Source organism: Poromitra crassiceps (assembly GCF_964638095.1).
Source record: "Poromitra crassiceps genome assembly, chromosome: 7".
Taxonomy (NCBI): domain Eukaryota; kingdom Metazoa; phylum Chordata; class Actinopteri; order Beryciformes; family Melamphaidae; genus Poromitra; species Poromitra crassiceps.
The window spans coordinates 34,332,353-34,348,540 of NC_139628.1; positions in this window are offsets into that span (position 1 = coordinate 34,332,353).

A 16,188-nucleotide genomic window follows, 5' to 3' on the forward strand; every position below is an offset into this window, starting at 1 on the left:
ATTGGTCCAGATGCCATCCTGTCTTCTTTCGATTCTATAAAATTAAAAACCACAGTAACCAACATGCAAAACCAGCATATAAATCAAAAGCATCTACACCATGTTGGTAGAGTCAACACTTTATATGGAAGTATGCAATTTATGGTACTCACAGCTGTTATGGACACTTATGTTAGAGTAGACATGACCCCTTTAGCTCAGATATGATCATGTGTATTTCTATATTATTTGGCTGTTCTGTTGGTTGAATCATGCCTGCTTGCCCTGTTTGTCTATATGGGGTTGCTGTACATGTCCATATTTGGTAACACTGGCCCGCGGCTCGCTCTCTGTCTGGTTCACACAGAAGATGGCTGCCGCAGACGGAACATAGCTGAAGGACAGCCTGTTCGTTTGTGCCCCCACTTTGGGTAATCCGTTTTTGTGTTTTGTCCCATGTGTATGGGGCTCTCTGAACTATTGAAGAACCGCATCAGATCCCTCACACACCAGATCGTCTGAGCTGGGCAAGCGACGGGATGCCCTGCGCTAGCATCAGAGAGCTAACTGCCGACGCCTGGGGCCCATGTAAGCAAGTTATTTCAATCACCAAACAGCCTGCCCTCCCTGTAAACTTGTTAATTTCTCATGTTACGGATATTGGTGCAGTGTTAGATACCCCTAGACACAAGTTTATTAATATTCAACAGTATATTAAAAATGCAAATTAAAGTTTTCAGATCATATTTTAGATTTAGAATGTCAGTAACCCAAAAACTCCTTACAGTAGCAAAATGATAGCAAACACCTGGTTCATCAAAAGTAGTTGTAGTAGTTTTTGTTTTGTTTGTATGTATGCACTATTTTCAATTGGCACATGAACTCTAGCCTGGTAAACCAGCTGGTCACGTGAACTCACATTTCATTTCGTTCTGCGAGTTCTGCGAGTCGGACCTCTGACCTCTGCCCTGGGAGGGCGTTAAGCAGAAATGAATGCCACTAATGCAGGAATGCCACTAGCACTGCACTAACAAAACAAGTTCAAGTTTATTCGTATGTCCCAGAAGCACTGCACTAACAAAACAAGTTCAAGTTTATTCGTATGTCCCAGAAGCACTGCACTAACAAAACAAGTTCAAGTTTATTCGTATGTCCCAGAAGCACTGCACTAACAAAACAAGTTCAAGTTTATTCGTATGTCCCAGAAGCACTGCACTAACAAAACAAGTTCAAGTTTATTCGTATGTCCCAGAAGGGCTGCAGCAAGACATAAAAACATAGAAAACAGGCATAACATCAACAACATCCTGGATAAAAACATAAAAGCATAAAAACAAAGTTAAACACAATAAGTACAAAGTAGCAGTTTAAAGTGCCAGTGATCAGTGCAAAGTGCAAGGCTATAGGCCAAGTGCCAAAGTGGTCATTTTGTCACTCAGCAATACACAATTACAAGAATTAAAATTCAGTAATGGCCGCCTCCTTGCCTGTCCACCTCGAGGAGTAATGTCAGCATTTGTCTAGTTTAAACAGCCATAAAGTGCAGTTATTGCAGAAATAGACTCAATAACAACAATTAAACAAGTACAGGAGTATCGCCCCAACCATTATGCGCAATATACGCAAGCAATATGTTTTTGCCCTTCTCCCGAGTGGATTTGGGTTTGACTGGATCCATTGACTGAAGGAGTCGTCTGTCAAGGCAAGTACACCCGCCCAACCTCCGCCCACTGCAAAACACTGGGTGAAGGCTTCAGGCCAGACGGGAACGAAGAACGAAATGAAATGTGAGTTCACGTGACCGGCTGGTTTACCAGGCTACATGAACTCTACCCATAACCCTACACTTGGCATGTTAAGAATTTATTTTCTTTGAGCACCTACTGTATAATTCAAGGGTCAATTTCGACTGTCATCTGCTTTATGCCACTGTAAAATGTCCTAAACCCAGAATGAAACTATAGATACACAGGTAGGGCTTGGTGGGAAAAGTACCTTTTTAGGGGACATGTGTCCCTTACACATATTAATTACAGTACTACACAGAACCATATATCTTTAGATGAATGAATGAATATGAATGATTGAGTACATTTGATGATTAAAAAATACATAACACTGCATTTTCAGTCATTGTATGCAAAGAAATCACCGAAGATGAAAACTCAATGAAGCCCGAAGGCTTATTTGTATTGTGGTTCCCCCAATTGTATTTTGAATGAGGCTTTGACTTTGACTTTGATGCTATTGAGGCTTATCTCTTTGCTTTGGTATAGAAATGTGACTTTCTCTTTGAAGTCCTGGTGGCCTGACTGGTCCTCAAAGGGCTTTACTTCCCATTCAGGGTGCAGTTAGCACTGTCTCAATGACCGCAAGCCAACCACGGTGAATGGCAAGCCACTGCACTATGGTCACGTTGTTTCTTTTTTCCCATGGCACAGCCGAGGACATCACATGGCAAATTCAGGTCATGCAGTAATTTGGGCAGTCAAATAACGCTTAGTGGTGTGTCGCTTCGTGACATGGCCTCTAGTTTCCCAGCTGGGCAGTTTGGACCTTCGGGACAATCACGGTAGCAAACTCCACTCACCAGAATGCCGGGCGACTTTAACAACCCTGCAAACCAAATTCCGCAAAAACCTTCTACTGTATATAGGGTCTTATGTACATGATTGTAAGCATCTAAAAGTTGTAGACATTAGTTTCAATTCAAATCCTAAATATTGCCATTTTGCCATTTTTACTGTTTTCTGAGGTTGGAGTGGTGGCGGTGGCGGTGCTTAGGGCTCATTATGTTCAAATCTTAACATGTAGTAAAGATTAATTAATCATAAAGAAGCTCTCAGCTGTCTTTTAAAAAATGCACTTGAAGCCAGCTCAACCGACACCTCCCTCCCCTCCCGAGCCTGGGACGATGCTCGTGCATGCGCTGTGTCATTCCTCACTTGCGAGCTCATGGAGCTTGTCACCCAGAGATTGTCTAATAATGATCACAGCGCTTTCCACACACCGCGTAGCCCCCGTTCATCTGCTGCGAGCGGAAATGCAAATGAGCATGTGATATCAGTTATCGCATACCGCACTCTTCAGCCACCCTAAATCACTGCGGGGGAAATTTCTTCACCGCACCCTAGTTCCAGTAATACTGTACATGTTCATTATTGTTATTGCTAAATCTCTTCCTGATGGTTCACCATGCTGCACACAGTTCATTCTGATGTTTCTGTCTACACAAATAATGATTACAAATTTGATCTCACAAGGATCAGACGAGGACATTTTTCAAAATCCAATTTGATTTGGAAGTGGGACTATTTCCATTTGTAGTATTCCTCACTAAGTACATCATGCACAATGTGGGAGAATAGCATTCTGGGAAAGTGTATAACATCATCCATCATTATCATTACCATATAGGACTCTGTGATATGTATTTTTTCTGCCTGTTTTCTCTTGTTCATAGTGTCCGTCTGAAGAACGGATTGCTGTAAAATTCTGCTCAGTTTCAGTCTTTGCTGCTAGCAAAAAGCTCAATTCGAATCAAGTCAAATAGTTGAGGTCTTATTCCAGAGAATCTGTTTGTCTGCTTCTTTTTGTTCGTCTGTGATGCGGCAACACAACCAGGGGGCAGTTAGAAACGTAAGACGCAGAAGGTGATCGCCGACCCCTCTCGCCCTGCTAGCTCCCTCCTCAAACCTGACAAGAGATTACAGAGTTTTAAGTGTAGGACATCTTGCTTGGGGAACAGCACATATGCTTAGGTCACTTGAACTCTGATGCACAAGCACTTGCAAAAATGCACTTTGAAAGTAGGTAGCGGCACATAGCAACAAGCACTTTAAAACAAATGTCGCAGCACAAAGCACTTTAGGACCTTTATCGTATGTATGTTCTTATATATATATATATACCGGTATATATATACAGTATATATAATGTGTGACAATATCCATTATGTTGATATTTTCCAACTCTTGGCCGATTGCCGATGTTGATATATGATCATGCTAATTTCCCCCCCACCTAATTGCAGACACAAATACAATGCTTTTCAAAATGTACACAAATGTTCAAGGATCGAATTATGTTTTTTTTTTTTTTTTTTCTGTTTTTCTGTTTTTAAGAGCTGCACCGAGGTAAATTCCTGTTAACTGTGACATGGCAACAAAGTATTGAAATTTAAATCCATATCCCAGGAATCTCTGTCTATTAGAGCAGATACCGGCAATAGATGGAAGAAAGTGTATGCATGCTCAGCTTCCCATTTCTCTTCATTGGATAAGAGCATATCTAGGTTATTGCTGATGGGATATGATCCTAATGCTCTCACTGTAGTATTATTGAGCAAGGAGACTGCAGGATCCAAGCTCAATCCCCAGCAGCGACAAGCATCTGTCCTGCTCAAGTGCCCTTGAGCAAGACACTGACATGAATCCATACAAGCTACAGCGGAGCTGTTGTCTAGCAGACACTGATTTGTATTTATATATATATATATATATATATATATATATATATATATATATATATATATATATATATCCACAATGAACAGGATATTGGTGTGCATGTAAATAGTTGTTTTTATCATTTTGGTGAAAAAAGGCTCCTCATAAGCTCTCATGTCTAAGTGAGCTGTAGCTACAGGATGGATGCAAAAAATGAAATACATAAAAAAAGACCAAACTGAGATAAACAGCTATAATATATGATAAAATACAAGATAAGATAAGATCAGATATAATATAATATAATATGATATGATATATGATATGATATGAGATAATATATAAATTAAGATATGATATAAGAATATATAATATATGATATGATATGGGTAGAAAAATCTGGCATACCCTTCACTTTCAGCTATGAGAGAAAATGTTGACACCTAAGAAATGCCATCTGATTGATCTCTTAAAACACAATACAATTTAAAAAAGGTTGAATATGGACATAAAGATTTACTTACTTAAAAAGGAAGTCACCTTTTGTAAATTCCGCTGTTTGATGTATTACAGATTGGTATTCTTTCTTCTTTTTAAATATTATTTCCTGATATTCCTGTATGTTTAATCCATCTCACACGTGGTGCAAACCTTTTTTGGCAGGCCACAGTGAGGCCTTATATATTGTACAGGGAAGGGATTTGACGTAACGTGAGTGACAGGTGAGGATAGATCGTCTCCCTTTGTTCCCTTCTTTAAGAGGTGTGCTATCGATGCATTCCACATACCCCCTAATTATTAAGGAATATTGCACGAGAGGGAGTGCTGTTGTACAGCACTGGATATCCAGCATTGCTGTGAGTTGGTCACAGGCATGAGGCAGATAACCACAGCCATTATCCACTACAGTGTGATGTTGTTTTTCTACAACAGTAGAAAAACAACTGTAGTTGTATTCTAAAAACTGTGTCATTCTGAAAAACTCTGACAGAAAACCCTGACAGAAAACTCCACTATATTCTTGGAGAAAAAGGTGAGTGTGCCACAAGATCGTGTGAAAACCTGAGACAGGAGAACTGCCCTCATAGCAACCTCTATTTTTTCCTTTGTATGATTGTGATTTATGTGTATTTGACTGTAATGTTTCAATGTTACACAGCTCTGTTTCACTGTTTCCACTAGGAAAAACAGGTGCGGGACAACATGTGCTGCAAGATTTCAAATTACAGGACAAGTGGGATAAATTCCGGACACATTAAATCTGTGTTTATTGAGCTTAAAAACAATTGATATAGGCTTAGGCTATATAGAGAATGTCATAATCAGGCATGTAGATTTATATATTTTTTTATTTAAAAGTATAAACCAGGCCAATAAGACTCCATTAGCCTATTATCTTCAGTTTCAGACTGATTTTCAGACTGATTTTCATCATCATCATTGTCATTATTAGACCTGCTGCTGCTCGCTTTCATGAAAAACTGTTTAAGGCTTGATTGTTTCGCCATGATGTCTCTCTTGCTCGCTTGTCGTAGCACGTTGGCAGTAGCCTACAGCGGCCTCCTGCATCCAATCAGTGCGCCTGTGATAAATAAATGTAGCCTGATTTTAAATGTTTTATTCACCATCCTAACCTACTACACAGTCATTAAAACATGAATAACATTCATTTATTTAGTAGAACGATGTGTGTGTGACTGTGAATGTGTGTGCAGCCCTTTTTAATACAGTTAATTAATTGTGTGGGGAGATCATTTACAGGACACTGCAAGAATACAGAATCCTGCAGATTTAAATTTACCGGACTTTGATTAATTGTACAGGACAATGTCCTGCAATTACAGGGCAACGAAAACCCTGCTCTGTTTACACATTTATTTATTATGCCTTCGCCGGCGATAGCCAGGCCGGAGGCATTATGGATCGGGGTTGTCCGTCCGTATGTCCGTCCGTACGTCCGTACGTACGTCCGTCCGTACGTGCGTACGATGTTTGTTAATGCGATATCTGAGGAACGCCTTGACGGAATTTCATCAAATTTGCCTCAAACATCGACTTAGATTCAAGGATGATCTGATTAGATTTTGGTGGTCAAAGGTCAAAGGTCAAGGTCACTGTGACCTCTCAAACGCCATTTTCCAGCTTGTTAACGTGATATCTCACGAATGCCTTTACGGAATTTCATCAAATTTGCCTCACAAATCGACTTAGACTCAAGGATGATCTGATTCGATTTTGGTGGTCAAAGGTCAAAGGTCAAGGTCACTGTGACCTCTCGAACGCCATTTTCAAGCTTGTTAGCGCAACATCTCAGAAATGCCTTGACGGAGTTTCATCAAATTTGCCTCAAACATCGACTTGGACTCAAGGATGAACTGATTCGATCTTCGTGGTCAAAGGTCAAGGTCACTGTGGCCTCACGAATGCCATTTCCAAGTTTGTTAAAGCGATATCTCAAGAACGGCTTGATGGAATTTCTGCCAATTTGGCTCAAACGTCGACTTGGGCGCAAGGATGAATGGATTACATTTTGGTGATCAAAGGTCAAGGTCACTGTGACCTCTCCAACGCCATTTTCAAGCTTGTTAACGCCATATCTCAGGAATGCCTTGATGGAATTTAATCAAATTTGCCTCAAACATTAACTTGGCCTCAAGGTTGAACTGATTACATTTTGGTGGTCAAACTTCAAGGTCACTGTGACCTCACGAACGCCATTCCCAAGTTGGTTAACGCAATATCTCAAGAAGTTAGAAGAAGTTATACTTCTTCTCACTCCTTTTCGAATATGTCTATATTTGTCACCCCTTCATCTTTATTTCATAATACTATTTCAATCGACTTGTTAACGTGTGTAATTTTGAAGGCCCCATATATTGTCTCTGTTTTGTTTACATACATATTCGAAATAAACATGACAAAACAAAAACAAAAAACAAAACAGAACGGCTTGATAGAATTTCTTCTGATTTGGCTCAAACATCGACTTGGACGCAAGGATGAACTGATTCCATTTTGGTTATCAGAGGTCATTTTCCAGCTTGTTAACGTGATATCTCACGAATGCCTTTACGGAATTTCATCAAATTTGCCTCACAAATCGACTTAGACTCAAGGATGATCTGATTCGATTTTGGTGGTCAAAGGTCAAAGGTCAAGGTCACTGTGACCTCTCGAATGCCATTTTCAAGCTTGTTAACGCGAAATCTCAGGAATGTCTTGATGGAATTTCTTCGAATTTGCCTCAAGCGTCCACTTGGACTCAAGGATGAACTGATTACATTTTGGTGGTCAAAGTTCAAGGTCACTGTGACCTCACACACCCAATTTCCAAGCTCTGTAACGCAACAGTTTGTTTTTGCAAATTGTCTCCACCAACAAAAACAGTTCCCTCAGGACAAAGTGTTTCCCGACTGCAAGCTAGCTAAGCGAGCTAATGTTATTTTGACGTTAACGCAGACAATTTCAGCTCACTTTCTTCCCAATCTTATACATAATTACAATGCATGAGATTGAGTTTTGATGCAAACATTAGTTTTGTGTGGACATTACTGTGAATATCTGGTAAGCATTCGTTTCTTGCACAACACTGTATATTGTCTGCTCAAAGTGTAAATCATCTGGTTATTTCACTGCACAAGAAGCACTCCAGGCAAAGCTTTCTGCACACACAAAACATGATGTGAATGCAGCCTACTCAAGACACCTGTGAAGCAGAGTGATAAATACCAGTTCAAATACTGAATCTAGTAGCACTCTTGGAATGCCTCTGATTTCATGTCACAGGCTCGAGGAAGTTCCCCTATATGGAACAGGAAGTGATGGCATTATAGGTGCCAATCAAATTAATACAATAGAAAGGACAAAATAAAACAAAAGTCATATCGCGGAAAAAAGGTGTCTAATGTGATCCTTTCATCAAATTCTACCAGAGGAAGTACAAACCATGATGCTAACCATCAACCAACACAGCATAATTCACTCCTTACAGGAATACAGCCATAATTACAGGCGTAATTCACTCCTTACTGTTTTTTTTTTTTTTTTTTTTTACCTTTATTTATACAGGGGGAGTCTCACTGAGAGCAATGCTCTCTTTTTCAGGAGTGGCCTGTTCCCATTCACACACACATTCACACCTGGAAGCTGACCAGTACAACCACAGTCTGATCTGCTGGCCACTGATCAGCTCCACTGGAGCGGTTGGGGTTAAGGGCCTTGCTCAAGGGCACCTCAGTGGTGGTAATGAGGGAGGGGCAAGCGCTGCCTTTTCACTTTCCCCACCCAGATTTATCCTGCCGGTCCCGGGGATTGAACGACGACCTTCCAGTCACAAGCTCGCTTCTCTAACCGTTGGGCCACCACTGCCCCAATCTGTAAATGTCTACTTGATGGATGATTCTTATTTAATTTACAAAAACTTGTTTCAAGGACTCTTTCTAAATCAGATGTTTTGGGAAAAACATTAGAATTGGTGAAAGTTGACTAATGCAGCATGTGGGGAGTAAATTGAAGATGATCGATGTAAGTGGTAAATCCTCAGGCTCCTTTTTTTTTTACTTTGATGTCATCTTTGGTGCTAATTGCTGCCTTGTCAATGAAACAATGTGTGTGACGTCGCTGACAATATACTGTGACGTCTTGGATAAAGTGCAACAATGCTCCCTCCGTGCTCTTTTCTTCATCTGTTCAGTCCTCATGGATGTTGCTGCTCATGCTAATTAGCCAGTTCTTCTGTTTATTCCAAACAAACCGCTGTTTCTGCACTACGTGACGTAGTCTACGTCACTTCATGTTGGTCAGAGGATTTACCTACCCGACCCGAACATAAAATCTTTCATGAAGTGGACATAGACTGAGTCATTCATCAATAAAGTCAAATGGACTTAAATAGAAAACAATAGCTATAGAAAACAATACCATCGGTCAACTGCAATTTCCGTTCTCTCTCTCATTTGAAGGTCATTGCAAGTCATGCATTTTAGTTTTGGTGATAAACCAGTCTTGATCAAATCTTCAATTGTAAAGAGAAGGCATCTTTTTCAGTCTTCAGTCAACAACATTGTTCCTTCAGTGTGACCGGAGTATCGAATCCAAATTTAGCATCGACTCCACCTGTTTATAGATTGTAAATCGCAGATTGTGAGATGTCTTTGGTAGGATGGGGAAGCCTCAGAAGCCAACAGCAAACACTTCCTCCTTTCTTCTCACCTGAAGGGATCTTGAGATATCCCACCAACGAATGCCCAATGCTTGTCATGCATAATAACAATATCAAATGGGGAAATTAAAGTTTTCTGTATAAGAGATACTGTACATCAGGGATATTCAACTTGCTTTGCCCAGGGGCCACTTTCGTGAAATGATAGGAGGTCAGGGGCCAGTTAATAAACAAACAATATGAATTTTTCTGTAGCAGATTGTAGGTTTTTGGGGTGTTAGCCGGAGTTTAGTCTGACAATGTTGTGCACACCGGATAGTTAGTTAGGTTAAGTTAGTTAGGTTAAGTACATACATGCCTGGGTAGCGAGCAGACGGCGGTATTTGACAATTTCGCTGAAGCTCAGTCAAACTTTATTTCACGTTAGTTTTGATTGTGAATTAGATTCTAATTCACAATGAAAACTAACGTGAAATTATTAGAAAATGGTCAGGGGGCCACTCGGCACCCTGCCGCGGGCCGCAAGTTGAGTATCACTGCTGTACATCATACATCATCAATCAATCGGGGACACCTCGCCATTCCGAAGTGTCGGCATTCCGATCATTGACTTCTATGCTTTCGGAGAGGCGGCCCTTTTTTATCTCCAAAAAATGTTTCGCCGAGAGGTTAGGTTAGGCTTAGGCGTGGGGGGTGGGAGAGGTTAGGTTTAGGGTTAGGGTCTGGGGGAGGGTTCTTTCGCAATGGCGAGGTTAGGGTTAGAATGTTGTCGGAATGCCGGTATTTCGGAGTGCCGACATTTCGGAATGCCGAGGTGTCCCCCAATCAATCAATCGATCATGAGGGGGCACGGTGGCACAGTGATAAGCGCTGTCGCCTCACAGCTAGAAGGTCCTGGGTTCGATTCCCATGGGATGCTGTGAGCGCTGAAGGAGTGTGTGCCCGTCCGCATGTCCTGGAGTGCCGGTCGTCGAAAGGGCCTTTCTGTGTGGAGTTTCCCTGTTCTCCCCGTCCCCCCTGGGGGTTTCCTTCATATAGGAACCCCACACCAAAACATGCAATATCCTGGTCGCTGAAGTGGTGCCTCCTCTGGTCGTTAGGGGCGCCTGTTCGGAGGGAGGGGAACTCGTTGGAATAGCGTGATCCTCCCACGTGAAATGTCCTACCGGTGAAGCTTCCCCTGTCAGGTGAAAAGAAGCGGCAGAATGTATATATATTTTTTTTAATCATTCAATCATGGAAAACCAGGATATGAAAGCTGTGACTTCTGCCTTTGACTTCTATGGCATCGGTTGTTGTTTGTAGTCTGTGTACATTTTTCCCAACATTTTCTTTATAATCATGGCAATATCAGACAGTAGAAGTATTGGCATTTCACTTTACTGTATTTTTAACATTTCATTTCCCCATTCACACAACCTAAGAGGTTTGAATAATTAAAGTCCACTGTAATGTACATATAGACATGATAACACACACAAATTAAAAATCCAAAGATCCCACCAAGATAGAACAAAATGCAAATGACAGAGAACAACTGGAATGGTAACAAAAATATAATAATAATTTCTTTATATTATATATATATGTGTATGTATGTGTATATATATATGTATATATATATATACTGTATATGGAGAATGATCCTTTGTGTTCACCTGTACATTAGGTGTTCATGCACACACACACACACACACACACACACACACACACACACACACACACACACACAGTTAAAATAACAGGCATACCGATGCATACACACAAGTAAAGTACTCTGACGTAATTTAATGCTTGACTCTACATTCCACTGCACTATCATTGGGGACAGATCTATTAGCTATGTACTGTATGCTTGACAGCTGCCTCCAATGCACCCAATGCACCTGAGGTTTGGCCAAGCTCAAATGAGCAGCGGTGTGAGAAAATGTTAGTGTAACAGCATTGAAAAGATCATGGTGGTTGATGTTGTCAATCCATGCATTTTCATCTTCCAGTTACATGGATGCAAGAACATTAAAGTTCCTATAGTATTTCCTTTCAGCACAAATGAGAACTGGCTTCTCTCAACCAAACCTTGTTTATCTGTGTTTTTATGGCGTGGCTGAAGGCCGAGCTGCCTAGAGCAGGGTTTCTCCTATCATGTCTGTATGTCTGTCTGTGCCCACTGCCCACAAAAGTAGACCAGTCACAGATCACACTGCTATGTGCATAACTTCATGAAACGGAAACTTAACAGGATCCAATGTGTCCACCGCTACTTCTGGTTATAGCGCCCGGCGTGACCACCGAGTCGGCCCAGTGCTCCCACCACTCACAGATACCTGCCCCTTAGTAAATATTGAATTGCAGAGCCGGAGAGCCCGCCCCCTGACTGTCAAGGTTACTCTGGGGTGTGGACCCAGTAGTGCAGACACAGAGGTAGCAGGTAAGATTCAGGAACAAAAACTGTACTGGTAGAAGTTCTCAACAAAATTACAAAAGCAGGTCTTCAAAAATCAAACCGCAGTAGACAATCTAGGCTTCAGGCAAGGCACAGGCAAAGGATTGACAATATGCAACAGACACAGAGAGTGACACAGACCTAAATAGTGGAGAAACTCATCAAACACATGAGGGGCAGCTGGGGAGGTAGCAACAGTGGGGAGACATGATCAGTCTTGGGGAAACTAGGTAAGAGCAGGGCAAACGAGGCAACATTGAGGGCAGATGTGGAGGGAAGGAGCACACAAGGAAATGACTAGGTCATGACAGTACCCCCCTCCCCCAAAGGAGCCGAACAGAAAACACTGAGCAGGGTCAGGGCCGTAGCCAGGGTTCCGAAATAGGGGAGGTCCAGCAAGGGGAGGCGGGCGCCGCCGAAAAAAAATTGAGTTTTTTTTCCCCCTTTTTAAGCCATATTTAGAGTAATATATCATTTTAAATCAACATTAGGATTATACTGTTGTGATGTCATTATTCAGTATATTCTCTTTCATGTCACCACCTGCTCAGCTCTCCTGTCAACATAATTGTAACTAACAAACACAAACTGTTTTAGCCAAATTCATATCAAAATGACACCTACAAACACAGGTACACAACCCAAGCCGTACACAACACACAAAGTCATCATCGATAATAAAAAAAACATACAGAGGGACATTTATTTATTCCTGATAGGAACGATTGAAAAATAAAATAAAATATATTATGTTGTTTTTAACTTTACACCACCTCTTTTTGTTACTTATTGGGTCATGAAACTGAAACCATGCATATAGCCACCTGCATACCTGACTTCGGGAGCTTGGCAATTGGCATCATGCATGATTAGCCAGTAGCATCCCAACGTGTCACACAGGTAACATTACTTAAGAGACAGACTAGACACTTACTTTCTTGGTTGTTGCTAAAAAATCTGTCAGTGTCACTCACTGTCTGTCGTTCACTCGCTCACTGTCTCGCAGGTCGCTCACCTTCAATTATCTCGCCAGGCAGACAGACAGTCATCACTCACCACCATGCTGCTGCTCTCTCGGAATCAAGTTACCGCGGACGCGGCGTCAGATGACTTCCTGCCTGACCTGCCTTTCGTTTCAAAATAAAAGCGATCCCGTGTTTTTCATGCTTTTCCATGCAGATTGTTTTATTAAAAAAAAAAAAAAAAAAAAAAAAAAAAAAAATTCTCTGAAATATTAGGGGAGGTCCGGACCTCCCCGTCCTCATAGCTAGCTACGGCCCTGAGCAGGGTGGGTGGAGGTGGGCAGGGCCCAGAGACCCGGGGTCGGGGACAGGACATGGCAGAGCCAGCGACCTCAGCAGCAGCGTAACGAGTCAACACCGGGCCCTGATGCAAGATGGTCAAACTGGGCCCTGCTCATACATAGGCTACTGACAAAATTTGGTGTCGGCGCACCATAACAGATGACAACTTTAACATTCGGTGACGGCGCACCTTGACAGGCAATACATTTTCTGTGACAGCGCACCTGTCCTGACCAGATGAAAAGGTGACAGCGCACCGACCGACCAGGCAGACACACAGATTACGTGCTCGTCCCGCACGTCGTCGTCCACCTCTCTCCTCTCAGTGTCACTGGGTGGAGGCTGCTGCTGCTAGCTCATCTTTCTTTAAAAAAAAGTGGATATCTTTTGAAGCTTCGCTGTCTCTTTCTCCCTCTCTTCTTTCTTTTGTGCTCGTAGTTGTCCATGTACCTTGCTCGCTTGTTTAGCTGATGTGATGCTGACCTGCGCAGTGCTGTGCTTCTTCCATTTTGAGATTTTCCTCATGCACGTGACCACAACATGACCCATAATTCCACGGGCGCACATTTTACATCAAATCATCCATTAATCCTCATATAAACAGAATTTTAAAATGTAATATGGATATATGAGTCCATAAAACAGGTAGTTTGATGTCATTGTATTGTATTATTTATTTGGTGAATGAATGATATGTCACATAAGTGACACCATGGTACAAATGCAGATTCACGTAAGTGACACCATGGTACAAATGCAGATTCGTTATGCCTACTTTAAATTCGGCTTACCAATTAAGTTCAGCTCAGCAGAGGTGAGCTGCGGCTGGGCTCGGCTGAGCCGGGGCCCGGTGCACGCGTGGTCATATATACAGTAGGGGCCCGCAGGTGCGGTCACACACGAGCTGTGCGAGCGGGCCCCAATCACGCCGGGCCCCGATGCAGTCGCGTTCCCTGCATATGGTAGTTACGCCGCTGGACCTCAGGTCAGCCTGGGGACAGGCTGGTAGAACAGGTCTGGCGGACGGCCAGGCGGTCTGCCAGGTTGGCGGAGCAGGTCAGGAGGACATCCCCACCGACAGTGAGGAAGATGAGGCAGCTCAGGTGGCCGGCCCAGAGAACCACCAGATGCGGGAGGAAGACCTGGATGCCGGCGAGGCAGGTGGAACCACGAGTGGCAACACCAAGGCTGGAGGTCAGAGGCTGCAACAAGCCTGTGTCATCAGTGATGTCACAGTGATGATGTCATCACTGAACTTTAGCCTCAGCCTTGATATCATCACTGGTGACATCATCACTGACTGACATAGCTGTGGCCGGCACAAAATTGTAAACGGACAGACAGAGAACACACATCAGATTATCACTGATGACATAATCACTGAACTTTAGCACTTCAGTGCTAATCACTTAACTTTTGTCTTATGGCAATCAGCCTTAGAGCAATTAGGGCGTAATTGCTCTAATTTAAAAATGTGTCTCCGTCAGGTCACCATCACCCACATGGGTGCTCTTTACACCCCCTGAAAGTTTCAGCCCGATCGCACATAAAACGGCATACTGTAGCTGTGGCCGGACAAAATTCTTGAAACAAACAGACAGACAGACAAACAGAGTCCACATTGCCAAATGTATAGATTGATGGATGGATAGATAGATAGATAGATAGATTGATTGATTGATTGATTGATTGATTCCTAGGCTTGGCTAAGGCCTTGGCCACACTGATCCGTCAAAAAATGGACAGAATTATTGAACGGACAGATGTCTGTCCGATGAGAACTGAGTCTACGCCAAACCCCTCGCCGAAAGCGCCGGGGCTGCTCCGCGGCCGGCGAGCCTGCCTGCGCAGCCTGCGTGCAGCTCCTTGGAAATGTGACTCGATGCAAATGACATGAACAGCGCGAGTATAATATAATGTAGATCATGTGCAGATAACTGGAGAGAAGTATATGCACTACATTCTCCTCTTGGACTAACTTCTAGTCACTGAAATTCTAGTGAAATCACACAATTTTACTCATTTTGCTGGGAAATGCCTTATAGCCTCGTTCACCGCCTCAGCCATCTTCTTTGAAAAGTTGAAACAAGTCTCGGAACGCCTCCTCTCGAGACCTCGACTCTGATTGGCTAAACGGACAGTGACTATCCGACCATCCGACCATCCGATACGTCCATCCAGAAAAAGTTCATCCCTCTTCAACTTTCTGTCCATCAAAACGTATGAAAATTTTCTGGATACGTACGCTTCTGAGTGCTCCACGGACAGTTGGACAGTTGTCATTGAAAATGAATGGAAGTGAACAGAGAAATGAACGCACACGGACAAACACCACGGATCAGTGTGGCCAAGGCCTAAGCCCTGCAGCTTGACCGCTGTGCGGGCTCACTTGCTATGACATCACTGATGATGTCACAACTTCGCATCACTGATGACATCGCATTTACTCTTATGACATCACCATTGACATCACAATTGATCTTATGACATCACTGATGAAGTTCACAATGCCTATGACATCATCTGTGGGACAAAAATGTAAACAGAACAGACAGAGAACAAACAACTTGCTCCCTTTTAATATAATATAGATGTTTGTGCCAAGTTTGTGCAGCTGGTCAAACCTGATTTACTGGCACGGTAACAGCAGTGGCTAATGGAGGGGGGAATGTATGACTTTCTATGATGAGGCAGGATTTGGTTGTCTGTATACATCATTAATACATATAATTTCTGCTTTTTTCATTGAAAAATCTGGCCTTGAATATGCCACAATCCAGTGTGCTTGTCCGACTCCCCCCCCACCCCCCACCCCCCCACACACACTCCCCAAAGTCACATAGGTAGACAGAC